The 24,988-nt window shown below is 40.9% G+C and overlaps 2 pseudogenes; both read left to right on the top strand.

Moving 5' to 3' along the window:
* LOC149235447 (phosphatidylinositol 4-kinase beta 1 pseudogene) overlaps nt 1–21,957 on the top strand; it is a 53,196-nt pseudogene extending 31,239 nt beyond the window's left edge.
* Nucleotides 21,958–22,327: 370 nt separating this feature from the next.
* Nucleotides 22,328–24,058, top strand: LOC149235446 (diacylglycerol kinase 1 pseudogene; annotated as a pseudogene).
* Nucleotides 24,059–24,988: the final 930 nt, after the last annotated feature.

Raw genomic sequence — 24,988 nt, 5'->3', positions numbered from 1 at the left:
GTGGAAAGCAGTCCAAAAAGAAAGTTAAGTTTCCATGCAAGTTATGCACTGGAGACCATTTGACTCATCTCCACCCCAAAATTCAAGACGCTCAGTGCTTGTTAGTGCAGCAAGGGTCTTCTAGCTCTCAAGTTGTGTTAAGCAACTCTTTTCCCCAAGGGAATTCAAATCTTGGTACCTCTGCAGGGGGCAGCGAGGAAGGGGATAAATCATCGAATGTTTTCATGATGGGTTCTAATGTTAATGTGGCCACTTGGTCATGTGATTATGATGAAACTGAAACATCCAAGGACAAACCTACTCCCAGAAATGTCGACCCACTTCATATTAAGTGACCCTTTGTCAAGAATATACCTCGGATATCAAAAGGTTCCACTAAATGCATGACTATCAACCCTAATTTGAGGGCTGCCCAAAATTACTCCATTGTTGAGGATTTGGCCCAGAGTCCATGCACTATGTCTGCTTTAGAGGTCCTCTAGTCATGTCCGGCTCAATGAAGTGCTTTGCTTTTGGCGATAGTGGAAGTTGATCCAAATAATTCCTTAGTTCTCACTTTTGACATGCTTAAGGTCAAAAAGTGACTTCCTCATCATATGGCTTTTCAAATCAAGTCTACTTATCAAAAAACTAATATTTTTAGAACAGTTTTAGATGAGGGGGCTTCCACATCTGTAATGTCTATATCATTCTGGAAGGCCATTGGATCTCCTTCGTCTATTCCTTCACCTACCCTCATGACAACGTTTGATTGGCATTCTCATAGGCCACATGGCACTATCCTAGCCTTTCCTATATGTGTTGGAGAAAAGGTCATTAACATCTAAGTAGAAGTCATTGATGCTAACCTAGATTACAATCTCCTCTTAGGAAGGAAATGGATCTACGAGATGGATGCCATTGTTTCGACTCCGTTTCATGTTATTTGCTTTCCTTATAAGGGGAAAATTGTTAAGGTTGATCAATTGGATTATTCTCTAGTTGATCCTCGAGCAACTTCAGATTCTATTGTTCCCTTAGTGGATAACCCCCGTCTGCCTACTAGGAATCTGGGAGTTGGGATGTATTTTTCATTGATGGGTACATTTGATTTTCCATCTCCTATTGCTAGAATCAATGTCATTTCATCATCCAAGGAGTCTTCACGGGAAGATTTCCTCCGAACTCATTATTTTTTAGACCGTTAGAACTTGCCTTCACCTACAACCAAATTAGATGAAGGAAAAATTGGTGGAATGGCATTTCCTATGTCTGCAGCGCTTAGATATTAGTTTATCGTCAACTCTGTAGACAGCCATTCTACTACTTTCTCTGACGAGGAGTTAGATGGTGATGTGGCCTCAGCTTGGACCCTTGATTCTACCTCCTCTATGGACTACTTAGATATAGTTTTACCATCAGAAGAAGCAATCTTAGAAGCAATGACTAGTGTAGATTGACCTTGGGGAAACTTACACCATCGTTCATATTTTCTTCCCCCATTGTGAGAGGTCGAGTCCAGGTTTTCCAATCTTCTCACTAGCGATATTTGTATGGTTCCAAACCATTTGGCTCCAGCACACATTCGTGCCAAAGGTAACATGTCGGTCATTTCAAGAACTGTATCAATAAAAATCTCTAGGAACCCTAGCGTGATAGAAAATGTCTTCATTGGAGCCGAGAGTTCCCCTGAAGAAATTCAAATTTACATCGACCTCTTCAAAGAGTTTCGGGATGTATTTGCTTGGTCTTATGAAGAAATGCCTGGTATTGATCCATCCATCGTTCAACATGAGATCAAGATGTGTGAGAACGCTAAGCCGATTCATCAAAAGCTTCGGCCAGTTAATCCTAGGAAAGCAACAGCTATTAAAGCTGAAGTAGAGAAGCTGCTCAAGGTGGGTTTCATATACCCTGTTCCTCTTACGGATTAGGTTTCTAATCTAGTTCTAGTTGATAAAAAGCAAGGAACAATTCGTGTATGCATTGAATTTAGGGATTTGAACAAATCTTGTCCAAAAGATAATTACCCCACACCATTTATTGATCAGATAATTGATGAATGTGCAGGTAATGAGATTTTTTCCTTCATGGATGGATTCTCCAGTTATAATTAAATATCTATCTGTCTAGAAGACTAGCACATGAGAGCTTTCATATGTCCCTGGGGCACCTTTGCATACGAAAAGATGCCTTTCAGTCTTAAAAATGCTAGAGCAACTTTTCAACGGGCCATGTCATATGCTTTCCGCAACATTAAGCATATCATCAAAGCATACTTAGATGATTTAACTGCTTTTTCTTGTAAGAGAATCAATCATCCTAGTCACCTTCGATTGGTTTTTAAACGATGTTGTTTTTACAAGATTCGGCTGAATCCAAATAAATGTGTTTTCACGGTTACATGAGGTTGGTTGCTAGGGCTCATCATGTCAACTGAAGGGATTCGAGTTGATCCCTACAAGGTAGAGGCAATAATTCAATTGCCTCCCTCGTCCTTTATTCGAAAACTTCAAAGTCTTTAGGGAAAGGCTAATTTCTTAAGAAGGTTTATAGCGAATTATGCCTAGATCACTAAAGGGTTTATGCATTTGTTATGGAAAGGAGTTCCATTCGTATGGGATGAATTTGTGCAATGTTCATTTGATGCCTTGAAAAAGGCATTAGTCTCTGCCCCACTTTTGAGTCCACCAGATTATGGTAGGGATTTCATTTTATATCTCTCCACTGCAGAATCAACCATAGGTAAGGTTCTCATTCAGGAAGATGACGCTCTCGTGGAGCATGTGATTTATTACTTGATCTGAGTATTGGTAGGTCCTAAACTTCACTATTCTCCTGTTGAGAAGTTGGCCTTCGTAGCTGTCCATGTTGTCTAGCGACTCCACCATTATACCTTGGTACGCAAAACTTTTGTCTTAGTGGTGGTTAATCCATTCCAATTTGTCCTCAGTAGGTGAGTGATTGGGGGAAAATACAATCGATGGATTGCCATTTTACAAGAATTCGATCTTGAGTTCTTGTCCGCCAAGTCTAAGAAATCTTTGGTTTTCGCGGAGTTAATTTCCAAGCTACCTTGTGGAGAGGATACTGTTTATGAGGAAAGTTTTCACAATGAAAATCTATTCCTCATCTCTTCACTGGACCCATAGTATGGAGATATCATTGTCTATCTTCAGACTTCAAAGTTTCCCTCTACTTTCTCTAAGGATGAACGTAAAAAATTACGTCACGTGGCTAAGAACTATGTCATCATTGGTGATACATTATATCACCGAGGGTTTGATTCAATCCTTAGGCTTTGTTTAACCTTAAAGGAAGCAAAGTCAGTGCTCAATGATTGCCACAATGGAGCTTATGGTGGTCATCTTTCAGGGCTTGCTATAACCTAGCATATCTTGCGTGCTGACTACTTTTGGCCTTCGCTCTTCAAAGATTGTGTTGAAGTGGTCAAATGCTATCACCCCTGTCAAGTTTATATTCGGAAGATGTGCGCAAATCCAGCTCCTCTTTTACCCGTTGTCACTGTCGGTCCTTTTACTAAGTGGGGTATTGATTTTACAACTTGTAATCCACCTTCAGTAGCAAATCACAAGTACATTATCGTGGCTGTAGACTATCACTTCACGAAGTGGGCTGAGGCCATTCCCACTAATAAAACCAATAGTGAAACAGTGGAGTTGTTCCTTTTCAATCAAATTATCTCAAGGTTCGGTATCCCGAGAGAGATTGTCACTGACCATGACAGTCATTTCCATAACCAACTAATGTCCGACTTGGCTCTTAAATTGGGTTTCCTTCAGAAGCAATCATCTCCATATTATCCTCAGGCCAATGGACAGGTCGAGGCTATGAAAAAAACCCTTAAGACGATCCCGCAAAGGATGATTGATAAAAATTGGTCCAATTGGCATTTTATGTTGTATCCGGCTCTTTGGGCATACCGAACCTCGGTAAAGACTGCCATAGGTTTTAAACCTTTTCAATTAGTTTATGGGCTGGAATATATCTTTCTAGTTGAATGTGAAATTCCATCTCTTGTGATAGCTATTGAGCTCCTTCCAGAGACCTCTAGTCTAGAAGATTTCCTCCTTCATTTGGAACATCTCGATGAGTAGCATCGAGATGCCACCACAATCAATGAGGCTCATAAGAAAAGGGTTAAAACTCAGTACGATAAAGCAGTCCGTCCTTGAGTCTTTTCTGAAGGTGACCTTGTCTTGGTTTATGACCAAGATAAGGATGCCTTGGGGGCAGGCAAGTTCAAGCCTATGTGGTACAGTCCCTTTATAGTTAAACGAGATTTAGAAAAAGGGGTGTATGAGTTAGTCGATTTTGAAGGAAACAAGTTGGCAGAGCCCTAAAACAGGATCTACCTTAACAAGTACTCTGCTTAAGTAGCAGCTGGGAAATGGCTTCTTTGTACATTTTTTATTTTTTTACATATCTCATAGGTTGTCTTTCATATCAAAACTTTTTGATCTGCTGTGGCAGGTATTGATGGATGACTTAGTCTATTTTGGATTCGCCGATGGTGCTAGTCGGCACACTCGGAACCTCACTTCCACAGCTTGGGTGATTTACTATCCAACTGGTTAGTTGATGGTGTCAAAGGGAGTATGCAATGGTACTACATCAAATAATATGGTTGAGTATACTACCGTCATTAATTTACTATTCGAATCTATTTCTTATGGAATCGATTTGTTGGTAGTCTATCTTGATTGAAAACTGATAGTGTCACAATTGAATAACATTTATTGGGTAAGGGATCATGTTTATATCACCAATATTTAAGGATGAGGTTGTTGCAAACATCATTTACTTACATTAATTATTTGCACATTCTAAGATCTCATAATTGGTTAAAATATTCTATCGCTAATCAAGCTTTAGACTGGCACATCATTCATTCATCACAATAAAATCAAGAATCAAAAAGTCGAAACTATATATATATATATATCATAAATCATCTCGAGTGTACATAAATATGTCCAAAATAATATACAAAAATTCGGTCTCAAATGCCCTGGCTTAGGATGAGCAACTAAGTATGCAACTACTACTTTGGCCACATGCCTAAGAGTCTGAACCCAGTCCCATGGCATGCCAACCACATGACACTGCATGTTTGTAGGGAGATCCTCTACAACCTCCATCGATACTCGGTGAGCTAATCTCACCAAGTGCCTCTAAAATGTGTGTAGTAGTCACTCTATATCGACAGCTGCCTCTTAAGCACCTCAGCCGCAATGTCCATGCCGTGGGAATCCATCTGGTCGTACTAACCCAATATCTAGAATGTGATCATTATATTATTCATTTGAATCCCATCAAAAAATATTTTTCAAGTTCATTTTTATATTTTAACAATCAAAAACATTTGTTACATATATTGCCCCATGCCATGGCTGGTGGTAATGCTAGATCTGGATCTCCCAAAAGTCCAAGCCTGCATAAGGGTAATCATCCACTGCGATGATCTGCTGCTCCCACCAGGAGAAGAAATCATCGTCGAAAGCTATCTGCGGTATGTCCCCGCCACCTAGTCGTTTCAATCAGCCCACCTTCTGATCCATGGATCTCATAGGCTACTGATCGGAACTGGTACTCTAGGGCGTAGTGCTGGGACCCTCCCAAAAAAGAAGGAGCACAGAATGGTCCCATACCCAAAGTTTTGGGTCTGGCCCTTTTTGATAGATGATAGCTAGCTCTTCAAGTTGGTGAGAAGAGGAGTACACCAATCAAATACTGTGGTGAGACAGTCTACCACCAAGCTCATGGCAAGCTGTGAAGCCTGGTGTAAGGAAGATGATCCATTCACTCTGGCTATAGTGAATAAGATGATCCTCAATGATAAACTATCCATGTGCTTGATTGGAATTTGGCTTCCAATATTTTCTATATGACCCAGGCAATATATATGCACATAGTCCTCGATATAGAGGCTACCTCGTGATTGGCCCATGGAATGTACTACCTCTCCCCTTCGGGGCCTATGATGAAATAGATATCCTCAATCTCTATCTTCAATGTAATTTTATCAATCATGAATGAGTCATCCTCGATGCTCCAGTAGTGAATGAGCATTTTGAGCAATCGAGTATTTGCCTTCATATTTGGCATTTTGAAGAACTTTAGCAAACCACATCCTCTTAAGGCATCCAAGGCCTATGGATCATTCATAACCTCATCATCCACTGTGGCATGCTCCCTTTCCCTCCAGGTGACTGGCATCCTGAGGAAAAAACAAGTTTGGACCGTTAGTTTTTTGTTTTGAAGTTTAAACGGCATATACGCAGGTCTGTTTCATACACAGTCGCGTCTAGGGCCTGCATATATGTAGGTTGCATATAGCCAACCCATGTATACACCGCGACAAAATTTTTGACATAAATTCAACGGTGAAACTTGAATTAAATTTTTTAAAACCAATCACAAATGAATGCAAGACAAGTTTAAGTTTTACCTGGTGATTTTGGGAAGATTTGGACGGTTGAATTCGACAAATGGCAAAGCTTGCTTCTTTTCTCCACTCCTTGTGCTCTCAACTTAAATGGTAACAATGGTGAGTCAAAAAACTATTTTATAAGCTTTGAAAATGTCAATTTTTTTCAAAACTTGATTTTGTTTTTTCTCATGTAACTTTTAACTTGGAAGCTTGGAATGTCGAGAATGGTTTGTTTTTCAGGACATTTTGGATGCTTTTTCGACAGTTTCAAGATGGTTCCATGATTGCTGACCTATCATGGTGGGTATCGTTTCCTCACTGGCATATAGGTTAGGGAAGCCATTTTTCCATTGCATTATGCACACTAGCCTCCATTTGTCGATACACTTGCCATTGGGTCGATCACATCGTGTTATGGTTAGTAAACCATCTTCATTTACCGATTTTTTAAACCATGGCACGATGGTAGACCCATCCTTTTCATGGGCATCGTAGCTAGCACCTCACTGACATTTGTTGCCCATGCTACTTCGATTTGAGTAGGCTCGGGAGTCCTCTGTAGTCCCGCCATGACTTATGTGATGATGACTCATTCCTCTTTGCTTCTTTGCTTCGTTCTGGCCTTATACCCTAGAGGCTCATTTGTGTTGAGTTGTACTACAACATTACATTTTGACCATTTGAACCTTTTTTCCTTGAGTCGACTTCACTTGGACTCATGTTTAAGCCACTTTTTGACCATGTCATCAACAAAATCAAACTTGCAATCCCTTAGCTTCTGCAACTCGGCACCTTATGACCTGTGGAAGGAACATACCTGTGAGTGTCTTCGACTAGTTTTCGCCTCCCTGCACTGAGCATAGGATTGTTCCAATCCCAGGAACTAGAGAATCTGCTTCATCGACACTCGTTCTTTCCATTGTACTATAGCATTCTTTTATTCTTTTTCTAGCTTAAAGAAAAAGACAAAAAAAATTGTATGTTCCAAAAAAGAGCGGGAATAGGACAATATTTCCACTTATTATTGGCAGTTAGAGTCAGTCATGTCGCCCTTGAACAAAGCACTCAAAACAAAGTCTCCTCCATTTGGGCGGGATTTAGTTTGACTTAGGTATGCCTTAACCTTGTTATTGAGTCAGTTCTCCTCCAATTGTTTATCTCTTCCAATCATATGGAACGTTCTTTCATGACTCCTACATGATGAACTTATACAGAGTCATCATATGCTACCACATAGTCATCATTGAGTCGTGCTTTTGTTGAAGGGAAGTTAGCCTGAGTTGGCCTCTCTATAGTGTCTTTTGAATCATTTTTCAGTCGGCCATCCCTAGTTGTCAGTGTCTTGTCTATCATCACATCAGTTGTATTGGTCCTTTACTCGTGCCGGTTTGAGAAGGTCTCCTTTGACTTCTTGCTGGTGGGTTTTGTCCTTATTGACAACGACATCTTGCTCTGAGGACAAGCATAGAGCCACACCCTGGGCCTATTTTCATTATTGATAGGTCACCTTGTGCTCAACATCGATCAATATCATGGGTCTTTGACTGAGTGGTTTCCCTTGTGTTCGACATCAGCTTACAGTATCACACATTGGGATTCATGTAGTACCTTGGTTTCCATTTGACCTTATTGGTGGATACCTCACCTCTGTGTCAGCTTTCATTATTGGTTGGTTTAGAGGGTTTTTTTCGTGTGCTAGCCACATCTTGTGTATGCTGGAAATGTGCTCCGGTCGGGTTAATAGATCTTTTTTGTCTGATTCCTTCCACATTATTGGCCTGCGGGTTACACTCATGCTAGATTGATGAAGGATGCCTTAATGCCTTCCTTCTAGCGAATCATTCCCCATCAACTATGAATCATTGCTCTGGGGCAAAGGTCTAGAGTCCATTTGGTAGTACCTTGGGGTTTGCAGTCATTAGTGGCAGATCCTTCGCTATTGATAGTGGGAAACCATCATTCTCTCCTGATTGATAGATTCTTAGAGGTGTTTGACTCCAGCCCATCTATTTTGAACTTGTTAGATTCTACTGGGTACCTTGACTCTCATTATCATTATCGGTGAGTAGTCTCGCGTTTGTTAACGGTATACATCAATGATCGATAATCAAATGATTTCTCACATGGTCTACTTCAGATCATTTATTCCCATTATGTAGAAATGTATCATGGTGGTCAGTGAAGACCTCAGGTTGCATCAACATTCATTGGTTCACTTGACAGTTGCTCCTGTTGCTGCTAGTTGATACCATTCCACCTTATATGTTGCAGTCATTCATGGCGACATTCTATATGCTGACACTCAAGTTTGCAGTGCAGTGCCATCTTATTCCATCATGTTCATTTGTTACTATTGGGATTAGCCTTTGATATCAGTGATCAGCTTCATCCTTTAGCATCATTGACATTCTTATATGTGATAGTCAGACATGTACTTGTTCGATCATGATCAGATGATCCATTATGTATTTCCAGTCTTATATACTTGTATACTTAGTGGATCCACTTGTACTTGATATGCAAACATGCTTTACTTTCTCTGAGCATGGGTATGCCTGCCTCAGACAATGTTTCTTTCTGATCTCCTTTTGTGGCTTGGCAGGCTGAAATTTGGTGAAGTCCTTCTCAAATTTTGACAGGTTTCCTTTCCATGTACTTAATACATTTTGGCCATCATGTACCCCTTCCAACCTCATATATTAGGGGGAATCTGTTATAGATCCAAATCTCACCCTTGATATTTGTGATGCTCAATTTATGGCCTAGGGCAACCCCTCCTTCCAGACCTGGTCCAAATACTTAAAAAACAGTGTTTTACTCCCTATATGTGACATTCCCCCTAGCTAAACGCGTGTGTATGCGGGTCTGGGTATACCCAAACCCCGTATATGTCTTAAAACACTTATAAAAAATAAATCTCCTTAATTTCGGGTGGAGATCATGGGTTTTACCTATTGATTACCTATTAGTGCATGTGGCCCAACTGTTCCCAATGAATTCCCAACTAAAAAACTACTTTGGGAGAAGTATAAAAAGGCTTCAATGGGAAGGCCTAAGGGATGAGAGAATAGAGAGAAAATTACTCTGCTGAGATTATCCCTGATTAGGTCTGAAGATCCTTATGCTTCCAACACTCCCCCCATTACAGGAAACCCTTGTTTCCTTGAGCTATGATGTCATTTCACTAGTTGAGATATCTTTGTATGAGTCATGGAAGGAGCCTTTTGAAGACTTCGGATTGGACAGATTCGGAGGACGGTTCCACTTGGATCCAACGAGAGGAAGATCCAAGTGATATCATTCCTTGCTTCATTTTAGTTATCTGCAATAAAGAAACATTTGTCTTGTTTTGGAAATCAATATTCTTCATGCATATGATGTTAATTTTATGGTTTACGTATGAATAATTGTTTCAATTGTATAACTAACTACCTTTCAATATGTTATGAAGTTGATTTCTATATGATACTTGGTCCATATATTGCTATACTTCTTTGAATTGGTTGTTTTGTAGTTCTAAGGATCGAAAGGAACTTCAAGTGGGTTTGGACCCTTGTTGTTGGGAAAAGTGTCTACTCAGAACGCCCCTATCCCACTAAGGTGTGATAGTGCCTTAGCAACAAACAAGGAAAACTACTTTCGAATTCTTCTTTATGAATTGTAAACGAAGAGGAATAGGATGAACCAACCTGTGTCTTTCGCTAGTCCTTTGATCCAATCTCTCTTCTCTTTGACAACTTCCAGCTACCTGCTCCCTTACTTGCCCAGCTTCACCAAGTTCCTGCAAGATCACAGAAGAGGAAAACTACACAAAGACATAGATTTACATTCATAAATAGCTTAGGATCAGATTTAAGCTAAACATGCAAATATAACAAAACATCATTGATACACAAGCATGTAGGAGAAACTCAAATAGTTTTATTGATATAACAAGAAGATTCAAGAGGAGATACAACCAAGTGAGTCCCGATCCAGCATCAACCTCCCAGCAAAGGAATCCCTTCTTCACCTCCAGCAAAGCATAAATCACCCAATGCACTAATCTCAATCTCAAAACCAACAGCAATTCACTGCAAAGTACAAAATTCCAGCCTCTGGATCTCTGGGATGAGGGATCCATATATAGATGTATGCAGAGAGGATGAGTCAGCTTATGATTTGACTTGTGGCCTCTCTCTGTTAGTTCTTGCTTCCACTTGGAGACTGAGAGCCTCTTACTCATCCTTGGTCGAACTCAGTGAGGCAAGTGTCATTGAGGAAGATTCTGGAAGCTTCCATTGTCTGTCCACCTCGCGGAATGACACTGCCATTTGTCATTTCCCGCTCAGCGCACCCTGGTAGTGCATTTAGGTGCGTTGCAACGCACCTAGCTAGTGTACTAGGGTGCTATGCAACGCAAATAGCTAGTGGAGCAGCTGAAATGATCCTGATTTGACTGATTCTAAGCAGTTTCTGGTGGAGAACTTTTGGGAGAAGTTGTAATTGGTTGACCTTGTTCCTTTAGGGGAAAGAACAACACTTTTAGGGACTTAGGATCCCTTGGTTTATGGACATTTCATGCTTAGAGCTGTAAGGCACAAAAATGTCTATAACAGTTGCCCCCTAAAGTATGAGGCTGTTTATCGGTTGAAATGCTTTATTAGGAGGATCCGAAGTTCTTTCAATGCTGGGAGGAGACCTGTAATAAGATACAATACAATACATTATCTTCATACTGATTTCATGATCTAGCTGAGGCGGGCATTCCCATGCTCAGCTTTATAAATTCATTTTTATGTACACAGGACAGACAATCGTCTGATGGTAGACTGATGATTTTGATGAAGTCATCATCCTTTTGGTAGGATGATTATCTATGCTGCAATGCTGTACATGTCAATGTCTTTATTTTTCCTGAATATATATCGCAGCCCGGATGGATGAAATTAGATCCGGGGTCTTCAATCTTGTCTGATCTTCACTCGAAGTACAAGTCGATCCATGTGAAAAATGTTTTGAAGTCGAACATGGAAAGACATCGCTTGATTACCAGTCAATGATGTAAACTGTTAACAAGCGCGAGAGGAATCACCTATAATGATGATGACCCTCAAGGTACTGCAGTAAAATTCATGTGGTGTGAATAAAGGACTTGGCGTCAAACACCACGCAAAATCTTTCGGTCGAAGGTCATTGATGTATACCTGTCGCCGAAAGTGAGAAACTTGCCATTGAGGCATGCAAGATTCAAAGTACTGAATGGGGTGTTCCTAGATCAACTTCTTGGATAGTGAGCTGATGTCGACAAGAAGCGATCTGTCAAAGGAGGGCCTTGATGAATCCCACATCAATGACATGGAATGGAGCAAATGATTTTGATGGAGGTGAAAACGATCTGATGATATATGGTTCAGGATGGCAGTCATGAAGGAATGAAGTATAATGTATGGTAGTGGATGGGACACGGGTGACTTCTCTGGATGACTTCTCTTGAACATGTCGGCAACACTTATGTGATGGATTGGTAGCATTTACCCCAAATGTGGATGGTATGGCATGACCATGGTGATGTGACCGGTGAATGGAACAACCCAACCCGACTCAGGCACGGAGTGGAAGTGTCATGTTCAAGAGCGACTTGCTAGCAATAAAGATTCTTTGAGTTTTTCCCAATTTTTCCCCAGTCATTGCTGACCAGTACCTCTTTATTTTTGTCAAGCTTGAGGAGGATAACATATGCTTGTTCTATAATTTTCCCTTCGGGCAAACCCATCGCTATGTTTTAACGAGCCTAGCGATAGTGAAACTCGTTCTCGTCTAAAGACAAGTTTTTCGCTATTAATCTTTTTAACGAGTCTAACGACAAAGATAACTCGGTCCTTTTCATTTTTAGAGATTCTGAAAAGGTACGTAAAGTTAACTCCGGAATTCCTTTTTCGTCATCTAATCCCTTAAGTCCGAAAAATTATAAAACAATACAGAAGGGATGAATTTTCGATAGTTTTAACGAGCCGAACAACACAAGCGCTCGATCTTTTTGTGCAAGAATCCCTCAGGTCCAAAAAGATTAAAATCTAGAGGAGGGATAGCACTTCTGGTCGCTTTAACGAGCTGGAAGGCCAAAACTCGGCAATCTTTTCATATTTTACGAGTCAGATGAAAAGAGCTTAAAGAAGACTTGTCTTTTGAGGAACGAGTGATAAAATGGGTAGCAGCTAATTCCAGGCAAGGGTTGGAATTTTCCAATCACGGCAGTGTCACAAGGATGGCTAGTGAAATCACTCTTCGCAGCTGTTCCTAAAAATGGGTAAACAATCAAATGGAGGTGAATGATCAGCCAATGAAAAAGTGGAGGTGACGGTGCAAACACGACCAAGGCTTTAATGGTTGATAATGCTACATTCACGGTGGTTATTTACCGGAGGATAGTTCATTTTTTAACGAGCTTAAATGCGGATTGAAACACTTGCTCGGTCTTATGTTTATTTTTTAACGAGCATGAACTATGTGCTAAAACTGCTCGATAATCCAGTCATATGATAAGAATGTCTCATATAAAACAACAACATTTAGATTTTTGCCCCACATCCTTTCTTTATGCAAGTTAGGAAACGAATAATCCAAAAAACAGATAAATAACCGCTCTTTGCTTGCACTCCAAAAGGTTTGCATGCCCCCAGGTATAAAATATGATTTCAAGGTTACCCCTCAATTTGCAGACAAAACATTTGTTCTATCAGGAAAGACCTACCTCTTTCAGGTTACCAAAGATTGTCTCATTCGCGTTACAAATGAAACACTTCCTCGGCGATGTCTACCGAGATAAACAAATGTGAGTGACAATGAGCGCCACACACATAACTTTGACAAGAGAATCTTATTCTAGAATAACCCCTCTTCCACTGACGGACGGGGTACAGACTAGTCATATTCTCCCGCGGAAACCTACCCTATACCCGAAGTTTTCCTACCGAAGCAGACTAGGACGCATGCCCCCTGGGTTTCAGTCATATCCCTTCGAATTACTTGCGCTCATCAGGAGGACGGACTGGGGGTTGAGACATTTCTTGCGTGAAGAGACCATTTAGGGATGGTATATGACTATTTGTGATGCGTGATCCGGGAAATGAAAGCTGGTCCACGAGCTTGACCACTCTTCCTTCGTGCGGAAAACACATTATTCTAAAGAGTGAGGAGACGATGGCTCCCATGCAATAAATATAGTCTCGTCCAAGTAGTAGGTTATAATCCAAGGGTCCTTGAATGACCATTACGTTCATTTGAACTGTCTTCCCTTTCAATGTTGTGGGCACATTGGGGAGGATCCCTAAAGGTCGACTGGTTCCTTTATCAAAGCCTGTCAGATTTCTCATCTCAGGCAAAAGCGATGGTGAACCAAGCGCTTTCCAAGAAGTAGAGGAAAGGATACTCACAGAAGCCCCCTCATCTATGATGGTACCAACCATAACCATTCTATATATTTGGACGGTAATTCTGAATGGTATGCTTGCTGGTAAACGGGGTCTGCCTAGTTGATTCCAGTCGAAGGAGACAACTAGGTTGCTTGGAGGTGGGACTGAGTAGACGGCCGGGTACGGCTCTGACGAACTTCCTTCCTGCGGTAAAGGAATGGGTAGATTGCCCCCGTGTTCGTCGGAGTCTGTGTTGATGAAGAGAATTTCGACAGTGTCATCCTTGTTCTCTCCAGTGACTGTGTCATTTGAAGATAGAACCTCTGAAGGCAAGACCGAGTCAACTGCCGCCTCGACCTTTTGAATTTCGTCGGGTATGGATTCAGCTGGTTCATCTTTAATGACAGGCACTTCAACTAACCACTTGAGCGGGCCAGCTGGATTTTCAACTAACGAAGGACTCGGCAAGAGTTTTTTATATCCAGGAGGAAGTCGTAACGGTGAAACCGGACGATCATCCAAAACTATTTTACCTTCGTCTAAGAAGGGACAACGGTGGATGGCGTGATCGCCTTCGCACAGTTTACAGGGAGATCTAGCTCTCCCTTTTTGTCCTGGGGCTTCACTTTCGCTAGTTGACGGTGTGCTTTCAACATGGCTATCAGAGGTTGACGACACCAGATTGTGCAAACGGGAAGACCAGTCCCTTAGTATCCGAGGGATGCAAGGACAATCTCTGTGAAAGTGGTCTCCCTTGCAAATGACACATGGCGATTTAGGCCTGGTCGGTGCAGTGTGTGGATTTTCGTTAGACGACACTCGTTTGCCCCCATTCGCTTTTGGCTCCTTCTTCTTCTTCTCTTTCTTCTTCTTTTCCTTCTTCTCCTTAGGAACTTGACTTTTGGCTTTGCCAGCCCCATCAATCGAAGAGGAAGGAGGAGAGGAAGAATTAGAGGAAGTAGAAGGTTGGTGGGTAACTGTGGACCGGTCTAACTGCTGATTCGATTGTTCAGGAATAGTGGTGTTCTGAATGACATTGGTTGAGAAGAGCTAGACTGGCAAGCCAATTGTCATTCCTGGAAGCGACAATGTGGCCATATGGGGTGCACCAACATCTCCCCAAGAGGAGAAGGGACTAGGATTTCCACCAAGGGGAATTCCTTGGTTGGTAGACTCCATTTTCTCAACCTAAGATCAACGTAGGAAAAGGGTGATGAATATTCTATTTAAAATAAATTTTTAGACGCTTTAGACACAACTTGTTTTTTCAATTTTAAAGAGTCAAGAAAAAAAAAAGATGACTCTAGTCTCCTTCGATTTTTAATGAGCCTGAAGTGACAAGTGCTCAGATGGACCTTTTCCGTTAAGGAGTATGAAAAGGAATGAAAGGGACTGCTCTGGAGATCGAGGTAGAGGGTGTGCCAAACCAATCAAAAAACTGCAGAATACATTTTACGGTACGACAGTCAATCTTCCCGAATGCTGTGTTCGGTGCATTGCGATCAGTAGGGCGGCCGACACGGCTGCCTATGGATAAAAGGTCTTAAGCCTATAGGGTCTCCCAATATATACTTGACGGTACATGGGAGCACAAGTCCGTACTGGCGCTTATCGTCTCACAGTGGAGGAACCACCCAACCATCAGTGAGGACAACAGTTACCAGGCTTTATGACGCCGAAACATGTCTCTAGCCTAGACCTCTATGTTGTGCGTTAAGTTCCAATGCGTTGTTAGATTCATTCAATTTATTTTAAGTTGATCTTTCTTAGAAGTTTTCCTTTTGGGATCACCACGAGATGTAGATGTAATTCCTAAATGCAATCTAAAGATGATAAGCAAGCTTTTATCTCTTTTCAACAATGAAAATCCTAGCTACAAGGGGAAACGAAAGACACAATCTTTTCTCAAAGAGCAAAGAGCACACTGTAAATGCACTTTTCCTAAATCAAACCATACAAACTATCAATATGCAAATGCACATATGCATGTATTTGTTTTCACTTTCTTAATATTGATTCCTAAAAATAAAGTTGATGTACAAATCTGAATTTGCTTTCAAGTGAAAAACACAAACAAGCTTCTTTTCGAAATCAAAAAGGTAGAGAAGATTACGACACTCTATGATTTTGAAATAAACACTCGTTTTGACATTAGAAAGTGACAAATTCAAACCAAAGGCAAAAGTAAAAGTATAATCAACTGTCAACAGCAAACAAACTTTCTCCTAAGATCAAAATCGACACTTACGACAGATCTAAATCCAAGGACGACAGTATGACTATTCTACTCTTTCAATGGAAAACTGTAAATGATGTAACAAACACACAAAGAACATCTACAATCTTTTTGTACAAAGGAGGCGGAATTAAGGCAAAGAAAAGGGGTTTTCAGACAGGTACACACACTGATAACAGGCTGCAAAAATCAGAGACAAAACTGGACAAAATGAAGCAAGGAACCTCAGCTGCACAGGGCTAGGCTGATCAGCGCACCTGTTGCACAGAGAAACTGAATTGCAGTGCAGGTATCCCTCTCGGGACCTGCGTTGAAATGCAGAACCTCTTCACAGAGACTGCGCTGGGGCAGAAACGAGACTTCTATCCGGGTTCTGGGTCACGGTTTGCAGTTTAATGTATGTTTTTTGGCCGAGTAAAAGCAATCAATAAGGTACAATCAGAGGGATGATTTAAAGGAGGACTAAGAGCTATCACAAAGGGTAATTAGATCATTTTGTGAACCAGCTGTTCAAATCATAAACAAATCCAGTGAGTGGATTGAAGTAGCAGGTGTCTACTTTGCATTTGATAATGGCAAATGCAGTTCGATTGCTACTTCTGTGTTTATGAAACAAACAACAAGAGAAACACAAACAAACTAACTAGACACGATCCCCAGTGGAGTCGCCATTTTGTTGTTGGGAAAAGTGTCTACTCAGAACGCCCCTATCCCACTAAGGTGTGATAGTGCCTTAGCAACAAACAAGGAAAACTACTTTCGAATTCTTCTTTATGAATTGTAATAGAAGAGGAATAGGATGAACCAACCTGTGTCTTTCGCTAGTCCTTTGATCCAATCTCTCTTCTCTTTGACAGCTTCCAGCTACCTGCTCCCTTACTTGCCCAGCTTCACCAAGTTCCTGCAAGATCACAGAAGAGGAAAACTACACAAAGACATAGATTTACATTCATAAATAGCTTAGGATCAGATTTAAGCTAAACATGAAAATATAACAAAACATCATTGATACACAAGCATGTAGGAGAAACTCAAATAGTTTTATTGATATAACAAGAAGATTGGAGGAGATACAACCAAGTGAGTCCCGATCCAGCATCAACCTCCCAGCAAAGGAATCCCTTCTTCACCTCCAACAAAGCATAAATCACCCAATGCACTAATCTCAATCTCAAAACCAACAACAATTCACTGCAAAGTACAAAATTCCAGCCTCTGGAACTCTGGGATGAGGGATCCATATATAGATGTATGTAGAGAGGATGAGTCAGCTTATGATTTGACTTGTGGCCTCTCTCTGTCAGTTCTTGCTTCCACTTGGAGACTGAGAGCCTCTTACTCATCCTTGGTCGAACTCAGTGAGGCAAATGTCATTGAGGAAGATTCTGGAAGCTTACATTGTCTGTCCACCTCGCGGAATGACACTGCCATTTGTCATTTCCTGCTCAGCGCACCCTAGTAGTGCATTTAGGTGAGTTGCAATGCACCTAGCTAGTGTACTGGGGTGCTATGCAACGCACGTAGCTAGTGGAGCAGCTGAAATGATCCTGATTTGACTGATTCTGAGTAGTTTCTGGTGGAGAACTTCTGGGAGAAGCTGTAATTGGTTGACCTTGTTCCTTTAGGGGCAGGAACAACACTTTTAGGGACTTAGGATCCCTTGGTTTATGGACATTTCATGCTTAGAGCTGTAAGGCACAAAAATGTCTATAACAACCCTGCTAGATCTACCTAAGCAAAAGACCCCCAGGTGCACCTCTCTTCATGTAGTTTTCTTATTTAAGTATCATAGCTGTGTGGAATGCTTGTTTTTTACTGTAGATAACCCCCTCTCTGCTAGGGTGTTGATGAGCCCCAATTTTTGGTACAATTTAGGCTCATTTGGCCTACTTACCTTGCTCAACCATTCATCTTTTATCACTCATGCATTCATTTCTTAGTATATTTGTGTTATTTGTAGGAAGAAGGGCAGGCATTATATCTATGTGGCTAATACATGAGTATTTCAGGTTTTTGGCATTAAAGAGAGCAAAAGACCATGCAGAAGGAGACAAGGAGACAACAAAGGTGGCATTGCAGGTTTATAGGGAGGTTGCCTACAGCCTTAAATAACCTCCCTCGTGATTTTCACCTTAACTCCGAGCTCCAACAGCTCTCCCCACTGAGCTTAGAGGCAGCCAACAGATTCTATAGGATCAGCAGTTTGACTTTCAGTTGGACAGCCAAGCTCCACGAATGGAGGAAGCCAGCTTGATCTTCATTGTGTATAAATATGAAGGCTGTAGCCTTTGATAGGGGCTTTTTGAACCTTTGAATTATTATTGTACTTTCTGAGCACGAGCTACAGCTCGGTGTTTGTTTTTGTAAGCCAGTTTTGGCATGACATTAGACTTTTGATTATGAATAAAGGCAAGCAGATTTGGATCTAATTCTGAGCTTTTAAGGGAGCTATAGCTCTCAGGTTAGGGCCCAACCTGAGAGCAATATACCTCCTCTTCGTTGTATTGTTACTTGTTTCCTTGCAGCACTTTATTTCCTCTGTTTTGATATGCATTTAGAATTTACAGTCTGTTGATTTGGTTTCTTGTATGTGATTGAGTAGGATTCATTTACAATTAAAGTGCTTTCAGTTGCGTAGATTAGAGTAGGAGGATTGTAATTCATTAGAGCTCAAAAAAGGTTGATAGTGCACTCGCTGCCATCTTTGTCTAGAGATTGGGGGTGTGGGCTGTACCAACCACCAAAAACGCAGTCTTATGCTTTCATGCAAGCTGCCACATAGTCATTGCAATCGTAGATCTTTCCATGCATTTTGCTCTAGAGCCATACTTCATCATTCTAACTCCATGCACGACTTCTCTTCATGATTTACATTGCTGTTCATTGGTTAAATAGCACAGGTAGCACAGGTTAATGGATTCTCTTTTTTGGTGCAAGACATAAGCAATTTGTTTTATTTACACTGCTCAGTATCATTCCATTTCCTTCTTCTTCTTCTTACCCACGCCTAAAGCCACCTACTCGACCTCTATTCAGTTCGTTTACCTTCCAACTCTTCCATTGCCCATGTAGCTCCATTTCCTTGACCTTTCGTTGATCCCATCCTTCTATCCACCAACCAACTTCGTGCACTCTTTCTCCATCTTATTTCTCTTCTCCTGAGCCATCACAAGCTCCATCTCCATCTTACCTATCCTCCCATACCGCTCCATCACTTCACCATCACCCAAAACTCCCACGGTAGAACATCCTGTAGAAGTTAGCAGATTTCCTGTAGAATTCCTGAGTTTCCTGTAGGATCCCCTGCAGACATCCTGTAGGAGCCTGCAAACTCGGTTTCCGAGCACCTAAACATTGTGGAATTCTGTGGACTGATGCTAGGGACCCCCTGGGACCTCTCCTAGCCCTCCTGACCTTTCCCAAGCTTTCTCTCCCTTCACACCACCTCTGCACAGCCAAACCCTAATAAGAAACAAGATCATAATCACTCCATCCACTTAAGCAAAAATACAAAAACAATGTTCTTTTCAATGGGAGTAGTTTGAGCTCATGCATTTTACATCACTAGAAGTAATGGCATCATTTTTAGACATTTGCACTCTCACTATTGCATCATAGAGGTTAAACTAGTCAGATTAGGGTTTACTAGGGTTTCCATGGTTTGGTTGGCTTTCAGTTCATTTTTGCAAAGTAGATTAATTTCCTTTGAAATAGTCTTCATCCATCATTTAGAAAGCTTCTTCTGAGAGCATATAGAAGTTGGCTTGAGCCCTAGCGGACTTGTGCCAGCTGACCAAGTGACAGCTGCGACAAGAGCTAGTACTTGTGCATACAGCACCGTCGCTTCCAAGTTTGTACGAACTACCGGGTTGATAAAAGTAGAGATAGGAAGCCCCAGGAGTTGTAGCATTATTGCTACAATACTGGAGCCCACCATCTTTTTGGTGCCGTTGCCGGGGAAGCGTCAGAGTATTAGTAATTGTTGCTTTTCTTCTATTTTCTTACTCTTGCCTTCTGCTACGTAGTTTATTTCATTTCCATTCTGCAAAAGTAGCATAGACATTTCCTGCTTTCATAGATTAGCATTTCCTGCTTTCCTAGACTAGCATTTCCTGCTTTCATAGATTAGCCTTTCCTGCTTTCATAGATTAGCATTTCCTGCTTTCATAGATTAGCATTTCCTACTTTCATAGACTAGCATTTCCTGCTTTCATAGATTAGTGTTTCAATTCTGCAAGCGTAGACTAGCATTTCCATTCCTGCAATTTCATTTGAGAAAAGTAGATTAGTTCTTTCCTGCTTTTAGTTTAATTCTGCAACTTCATAGTTAGTTGTAGATCAATCTGTTTCAGTTTTGCAGGTACCACAGAAAAAAGAAAAAGCAATCAAAAAAAGAGAAAGTCTTTTCCATTTCATGCCTCGTAGAAACCGAGATAAATCAGGCAAATTCCTACCCAACACCCCCACCACATCACTGAGTCACCCTTCTCTCTTCTTCGGTGACAGTGACCCAGAAGAACCTGTTATCACTTAAGAATTCTAATTCCAAAACCGCTCACATTAGTTTGATGGTAAAAAAAAAAAAAAGGTCGGTTCTAGTCTAAGTTTGATTTTTGCTTTTAGAGTCTTGAGTCAACTATGTATTCTCACTCATCACCGGTCATTCTCATTCATCCCCGGTCTCATAGCCATGTGTCAGTTTTGTTCAAAAGTTACTATGTGTCACAAAGATCCTTAGGTTATTTCGTAGCTCATGTAATAATTTTGAAGTGTTTCCGCAGCGCATAAATCCTTTTAGCAGTTTCGCAGCGCAACATGTTTTAGGTGATTTCATGCTGATCCATAACAAATCTCACCCAACTGTCATATTTATCAGAATCCGCTGTGTCTTAGGTCGTTAGGTATCTTGGTACGGGCACATGTTTGCAGTTGTTGCTGAGAAAGAGACATGTATTTAATGGAAAGTTGCTTGCTAGCATCAATCAAAAGACTGTGGTGACCAGCCAAAGGCAACAGATGCATTAGCAGGGGAGCTATGGGAGGTGAAAAAGGAAAGGATCAGAAAGGCTTCTATCTATGGGAAATTACCTGGCTGGGATCTCCGCTCTATTATTGTGAAAAGTGGTGATGATTGCAGGTAGGAGCATCTTGCTGTGCAACTTATTTCTCATTTCTATGATATTTTCCAGGAGGCAGGGCTACCGCTTTGGTTGCGTTCTTATGAAGTTCTTGTTACTTCTTCGTATACTGCTTTGATCGAAACGATTCCAGACACGGCATCATTACATGCTATTAATAGCAGGCATCCAAACATCACAAGCTTGCGGGAGTTCTTTACAGACAAATACAAGGAAAACTCACCTTCTTTCAAGCTTGCTCAGAGAAACTTTGTTGAGAGCATGGCTGGATATTCCATATTGTGCTACCTACTTCAGGTGAAATATCAACATAATGGAAACTTGTTGATGGATGAGGAAGGACATATCATACATATTGATTTTGGTTTTATGCTATCCAATTCTCCTGGTGGTGTGAATTTTGAAAGTGCTCCCTTCAAGTTGACTCGAGAACTTCTAGAGGTAATGGATTCTGATGCAGAGGGTAGTTCGAGCGAGTTCTTCGACTATTTCAAAGTCCTATGCATTCAGGGATTTTTGACATGTAGAAAACATGCAGAACGAATCATATTGCTGGTTGAAATGTTGCAGGACTCCGGTTTCCCATGTTTCAAAGGTGGACCAAAAACAATACAAAATTTGCGAAAGCGCTTTCATTTAAGTTTGACAGAAGAGCAATGTATTTCTTTGGTTCTATCTCTCATCAACAACAGTTTAGATGCCTGGCGGACAAGGCAGTATGATTATTACCAACGTGTGCTGAATGGTATCTTGTGAGAATTTATATTGCTCAGGCGCATTTCATTCTCAGGTTTCTGTTTTCCGTTAGCCATCTCTATTGAGGAGCTTTTGCTTCACCTTCAGGAGGATACAGATATCTTGACACGAAACACCCTTCACATAAAGAACGGTTATTTCCTAGCATTGCTCGAAATCAAGGCACAGGACTTCGCAACCGACAAAGCGAAACAAGTTTTGAATGGATAGCTTCAAGGCGCTTGTCGGAGTCCCTGAGTTCTCACGATCAAGTTTTTATGACTCCAGTTTATTTGTGTCGGCGTTGCTACTCTTTGCGTTGGTGGGGGTTGTAGCTATTGCCTATGTTATTTTATAATGGAAAAGAAATATTTCTCTTCGTTGGATGTCAATGAAAGCTGCAGCTAGAGCAACGCGAAAGTCGAAAACAAAGTTGAGAACCCCGGAGGCTCACCATTCGTGGAACCAAGAGTTTGGTTATCGCGGACAACCTTCCACCTGTTGTGTGTGTTTGAAGTCATTTCTGCCACCACAGTCCCTTGGTCCCGTGGCAATTTTGAATTCTTCAATTCAATGCTGTATTGTTTGTGGCGTGGCGGCACATCTGTCCTGTTCTAAGACTGCATCCAGAGATTGTAAATGTGTTGCGCAGGCTGATTCTCAACAGCTGCTGCATCACTGGACTGAAGTATGGAATGAAATAGAGGACATTCCTGAAACATCTTTTTACTGTACTTTTTGTAAAGAGCCATGTTGTGCTTCGTATATGGCGGTTTCTCCTATCTGGCACTGTCTGTGGTGTCAACGTCTGGTTCATATTGAATGTCATACAAAAATGTTAGAAAAATTGGACGTTGTTTGTGATTTGGGTTTTTACAAAAGGCTTGTTATATCACCACTATGTGTTAAAGATTTAGGTAATAAGACTATTACTAGTGGGCTTTTGTGTTCTATTACCCAGGGAGCAAATGAATTGGCATCCTTTGTTCAGGGCCGTATCAGAAAAAGGCGGCGGAAGAGTAAACAAGGGAATGATTCTTCACTTCAGAATGCTATGAGCAATGGCATATTGGACATTTGTGGAGACAGTACCAAAGATTCACAGCAAGAACATAATGGAATTACAGGAGGAGACAAAAGGACCAATGATTCTGGAAATGGAATAGATTCATATCAGGACGATGAAAATAGCAAAGGAGCAGGAGTCAAAGAGGGCCAGACAAAGTGTGCATCAGTAAAGTCCAACAGTGGTTTGCAGGAGATGAAACAAAAATATGAATTAGTCAATTTACCTCCTGATTGTAGGCCTCTTTTGGTTTTCGTCAACAAAAAGAGCGGTGCTCAACATGGCCTTTCTCTTACAAGGCGCTTAAATATTCTTCTAAACCCTGTCCAGGTGTTTGAGCCGAGCTCTAAACAGGGGCCTGAGATGGGTTTGGCCTTGTTTGACCAAGTGCTACACTTCAGAGTTCTTGTTTGTGATGGTGATGGTGCAGTCGGTTGGGTGCTTGATGCTATTGAGAAGCACAATTATGAATTCCCCCCACCTGTTGCCATACTCCCTATTGGGACAGGAAATGATTTAGCTAGAGTTTTGTCATGGGGAGGAGGCCTTGGTGAAGTAGAGAGACAAGGGGGGTTAAGTAAGGTTCTGCACCATATCGATCATGCAGCAGTTACGATGCTTGATCGCTGGCGAGTCACAATAAGTGGGAAAATATCACAGCAGATTCAGAATGGTGATGGCGATCAATCATTAAAATCCACGAAAGAATATCAGAACAGTGACCAAACGGTGAAATTCTTGAACAATTATCTTGGAATTGGATGTGATGCAAAGGTTGCATTAGACATTCATATCCTAAGAGAAGAAAACCCTGAGAAGTTTTATAACCAGTTTCTGAATAAGCTTTTGTATGCAAGAGAAGGTGCCAAGGACATTATGGATAGAACATGTGCTGATTTGCCTTGGCATATTCGACTAGAAGTGGATGGTGTGGACATTGAAGTTCCTGAGGATGCAGAAGGTGTCCTTGTAACGAACATTGGCAGGTACATGGGAAAAGCTTACAGCACATCAAGGACGTGGCAGTCTGCTCCATTTTGGGTAATTAAAGGATAAAGAACATGGCTAATTACTTCCGAATATCTTTGAGGAAAACAAAGGCATAAAAACAGGGACAGTTTCCTGTTTCTCAGCAGAGGTAAAGGGATACGACATTAAGGACCAGTAAGAAGCTTCAAGCATCCATCACATCTAAACTAAAAAAGACCAATTGTCAGAGAATGAGCCTGTTTTCTCCTTTTTCTCGTAGGAGCACCATCTTGATTGTAATAAATGCTATGTTCAGCATGATGACGGATTAGAATCCTAATTGTTTTAGGATTCTAGAGTTGTCAATTAGTAGTGAGTTGAATTTATTAGTTAGTTAAAAGGGTTAATAGGTGTCATTAGAAGTAGTTTTCGAATTCCCCTCATGCTTGAGGAGGAATATCGATCAGTTAGAATAAGAACTCTATATATAGCTGTAACAGCAATGTAATCAAGGTTGGAAAACTTTATGACAGAGCATTGTATTTGGCTTATGTAAAGACAGAGTTTCAGTAATATAATTTGGCTTTACTTCTCAGGATTCATGAAGGATTTCTATGTTTAGAATGTGTGATCTTGTCTTTTCCTTAAATTTTTACAGTTGTATAAATGTATAATAACTCAGAATTCACTGATTGTGCTCTGATTTCCTGTATGAATTTATAAATTGTGGTTCCATATGAGTTGTGTTCTAAATATTCAAATGTTGAATGCCCTTACTTCTATGTAAAGTCAAGATCATTGTTTATTAAGATGTTGTTGACTCCATAGGCCCAATGGAAACTTGTTTAATGTTTTTCCAACATTCATATTTGTCTCAGTTATTTCACAAAGAGTTAGCCATCTTATCTTAATCAAAATCATTAACCCATCCAGAGAGAGCCCTCTCAGGTTGAGGAGGCTAAGCCTCAGCCTAAAGTAGGTTTGAAATAGTTACTTGAAGTCTTCCTGGTCTGCAGC

The sequence above is a fragment of the Pinus tabuliformis genome, chromosome 8 (assembly GCF_031772625.1).
Source record: "Pinus tabuliformis cultivar Carrire ecotype Pingquan chromosome 8, CPIR1, whole genome shotgun sequence".
Classification (NCBI taxonomy): domain Eukaryota; kingdom Viridiplantae; phylum Streptophyta; class Pinopsida; order Pinales; family Pinaceae; genus Pinus; species Pinus tabuliformis.
The sequence above is the reverse complement of the archived record's forward strand: the minus strand, read 5'-3'. Positions and strand labels throughout refer to the sequence as shown.